The sequence below is a fragment of the Lycium barbarum genome, chromosome 1, assembly GCF_019175385.1.
Source record: "Lycium barbarum isolate Lr01 chromosome 1, ASM1917538v2, whole genome shotgun sequence".
Lineage (NCBI taxonomy): Eukaryota > Viridiplantae > Streptophyta > Magnoliopsida > Solanales > Solanaceae > Lycium > Lycium barbarum.
The window spans coordinates 136,437,127-136,440,918 of record NC_083337.1 but is presented as its reverse complement, the minus strand read 5'-3'; the positions used below and the strand labels follow the sequence as shown (position 1 = coordinate 136,440,918).

General features: G+C 39.6%; 1 long non-coding RNA gene across 1 annotated transcript; it reads left to right on the top strand.

Annotated features, from left to right (window-relative positions):
• The first annotated feature begins 958 nt into the window (after window positions 1–958).
• On the top strand, window positions 959–3,226 carry LOC132606292 (uncharacterized). Its single transcript, XR_009569692.1, has 3 exons — window positions 959–1,030; window positions 1,917–1,967; window positions 2,992–3,226. It is a non-coding gene; the product is annotated as an uncharacterized LOC132606292 (long non-coding RNA).
• Window positions 3,227–3,792: the final 566 nt, after the last annotated feature.

The window sequence follows — 3,792 nt, the reverse complement described above, 5'->3', positions numbered from 1 at the left end:
AACTACTTTCTAAAAACTTTGACGGCGTTTCGTTTACGTTCAATTCATAATTTCTTACATATTCAAGTTCTAATCCGCAACCATTCAAACAATATTCAAGAATACTTCAAACAATCCGTACAATATTCAAAATAATCCAACCAATATGCCATTCCACCCGAAACCTCCCAAATGGAACAAGAACAACAACAACACATTCCCTTCCTTCAAATTCATGAACTACACCAACAATTCACACAATAACAACATTATTTTCCATAAATACAAGAAACTACATTCAAATTACATTGGCTTCTAAAACAACTCTCCAATACTTACAACTTCAACTAGAATCATCAAACTTTCATTATCAACATAGAATCCACAACAACAACAACCAAAACACTAGATAAAATTGATTCATTCTCTTCTATACCACACAACAACCACACGGCCACAATACTATATTGTTATATCCCGTGTTTTCACACCTTTGGAAAATTGGAAATAATTTGGACTTGTATGAAATAAGGTCATAATTGAATTTATGTAACCCTTGAGTTGTTATGAAAGAATATTAATATGGAAGTGTCGAGAAACGTTAAGGGAAAATTTGGGATTTCAAAAATTAGTTTTGGGAATTACAAAACGGGAATTATAATCCATTGGGCCCAAATAATTGAAAGAAAAATTAGGCCCAAGGATGAAGGGTGGCCGGCCAACTTAGTGGCCCAAGCCCATGTTGTATAAATTTTTCCCATGTGCAAAAAAAATTAACTAAGGGACCATAGTGTATATATCATATACTACACAATCTTCATCCCTTAGAAGATTCATGAAAGAACAAAGCAAAAACAAGAGAAAATAAAGGGGAGGGTTCGGCTTGGCCATAGAAAATTTGCTACCAAAAATCTTGCTTCTAAAATTTTGTTCTTGTTGGATTCCTACTAAAGTGAGTGCCCTTTTCAACTTGGTGTAGTTGGTTTGGAGAGAGGAGCATTAAATTCATCAAAGTGACCATTCACTCAAGTGAAGAAGACTAGGGAAAAAGGTAAGAATTCATCTCTTTTTATTGTGTTATGAAGTCATGTTTATGTTGTAGTATGTAGAGATGAGTTGATTGTATGGAGAAATGGAAGTTTGCAAAGTGGGTGTGTGGTATGTATATGTAGCCGTGAGTATGTGTGGATTGTATAGCTATAATGTGTTGAATTTATGTTATATTCTAGTTGTGGTTGGGGTGAAATGCATGTTGGGAATGAAAGTTGAATGAAATTGATAGAAGTTGGTAGTGGGGTGTTTGGCCGTGTGGTATGGAGTGTGTGGGATGGAAATGGATTAAGTTTGTTTAGTGTGTTGGTTGTGTTATTGTGATTCTTGCAATATAAATGAAAGTAAAATGATATGAGGTTGCTTTGAAATGGAATGTAGAAGTTTATGTCGTTTTAGAACGATTTTACGACATTATGAAAGTGAAGTTATTAAGTTGCAAATTTTGATGAGTGTTGATGAAGTTGGAAGCTAGAAACATATTATGAATATGTATGCCAAAGATTAGAAGTTTTGAATGAGTTACGACTTCGGCGGAAAGTTTGTATATCGTGTGTATAATTTAAGGAAACCATATGAAACGCTTCTAATCTATGTTGGGATGGTCTAGTTTGGTAATGTATGTGAAATTATTGAAATTGGTTGGAAATTGAAGTTGAAATGAAGGTTATGGCATTATGTCGGCAAGTAGAACTAGTTGTGCCATATTGTGTTTCTAGTGTTTGTTGTTGATGTTGATGTTGTTGTTGATGATTGTGAGCCGAGTTGAATTCTCGGGGGTGCTATATGTATAGGGGAAGTGCTGCCGAAATTTCGGTAGACAAATAAGAATTGAATTGAATTTGTAGCATCTATAACTTACAATTGGTAAACTTGACCATTTGCAGATTTTTGACGAAACGGGAAGTGAGTTTGGAAAGGCGTAAGGAGCTTGAAAGGTATGTAAAGCTACCCCGATCCTTCTTTTGGCATGTCTAAGTGTTTTAGGAACGGATTCGGGCCTCAAAAGACCTTCTTGGCCATCGGAATCCGTAAGAGAAAATCTCAGTTTTTCCTTCAGTAGAATTGAACCATTTTGATATGCTTTTCCTGAAATTATGCAAACTTTCTCTAAACTCCTTGAAAAGCTATAGAATGTCCGTAGAACCTTTATAGGTGACCCCATAAGCTTAAAGGGCGTAATTTGAGCCCACCGCCTTGCTTGTTCCGAGGTGGGCCCGCTATTCCCGGTTTTGCCCTTAATGTACTAAAGTCCCCTTTTTGAACATTTTTTTGAAAGAAATGTTTCGACTACCCTTTTAATTACCTAACTAATATGGTTTTAAATATTCCATTAAGTCTGATAAATTGTTTTGATACTCGAAACTCATTTACTATGATTCCTTCCGACTTCATCGGATCGGTTCGTCTTTGATATGCCTCATCGAGTCTATGGAAACATTTATGATATTTTACTTGCATTAGTTTCTCACGACTCTATTCGTGGATGCCCCAATGTTTCCCACACTGAGCCCGGGCCAGGATATGTTGTCAAGCGTGATCCTTTGCATTGTTCGCCGTGCCTCGATGTGAGGGGGCAGGTATACGCGTACATGGGTTTGTGGAGTATGTTGTGCCATGTACGCTTGTTCTGATATGATTTGCTATGGCCATCTGATATGATATAATATGTGACGGGGTTATGCCCCATTCTGATTCTTCTGTGTTGTGGCACCAGCGTCGGGAGGGTGGCCACGCTCTGTCTACCGAGTCCCTTGGCAGAGACCGGATTTGATATGACATATGTTTCTGTACACACTCTGCATGTTTTGAAATTATGTATCTGATACTTTGGATTTTTCTGTTTATTCTGTACGTTCTATACCAGTTATGATTTTGTTTCTGCAACTCAGGCTTTACATATTCAGTACATATTTCGTACTGACCCCCTTTCCTCGGGGGCTGCGTTTTCATGCCGCGCAGGTACCGACGACAGGTTTGCTGATCCGTCTGCTTAGGATCTCATTCTGCTATTTTTGGAGCGCTCTTTTATTCAGAGCCATCTTTTGGTATAGTCTGTCACTTCTATATATGTATATTTCTCGTTCATGGGTACGGCGGGGCCCTGTCCCGTCATATGATTCTGTCGGTCTGTTAGAGGTCTGTGGACATGTAGGTGGGTTGGGATCTTTCTGTACAGCTGTGTGTATATGTTGTGTTTGGGCGATCCCATTCGTCGCGGCGGCCGGTCCGCATATATTTAAATGTTACTCTGTTGGCCCTGTGTGGCCTTTGTTGGTATTTTCTGCGTGCAGGGTATATGGGATAGTCCGTAAAACAAAGGAAACTCTGCCGAAATTTTTCTGGAAATTAGCCAAATTTGAAATAAAGCCTCGTTGGCTTCTGTTGTATATTAGAATGGGTTTGAGTGCCCAGATCGGGCTCTAGTCACGGCCTACGGGGTTGGGTCGTGACAAAAGTGGTATCAGAGCGGTTCGTCCTCGGAATGTCTACAGACCGTGTCTAGTAGAGTCTTGTTTATCGGTGTGTCGTGCACCACACCTATAAACAGGAGGCTACAGGGCATTTAGGATACTACCCTTCTTTCTGTCTTAGATCGTGCGATAGAGCTGTGTTATCAGGATGATTCCTCCCTAACGAATTGTTACATTTGCAGTTATGCCTCCAAAGAAGGCGACAGCGGCCCAAAAGGCCAAGGCAGCAGCTCTGGGAGAGACTAGTCGGGCCCAGAGGGTTACCAGGGCCCATGCTCATATTGCTCCT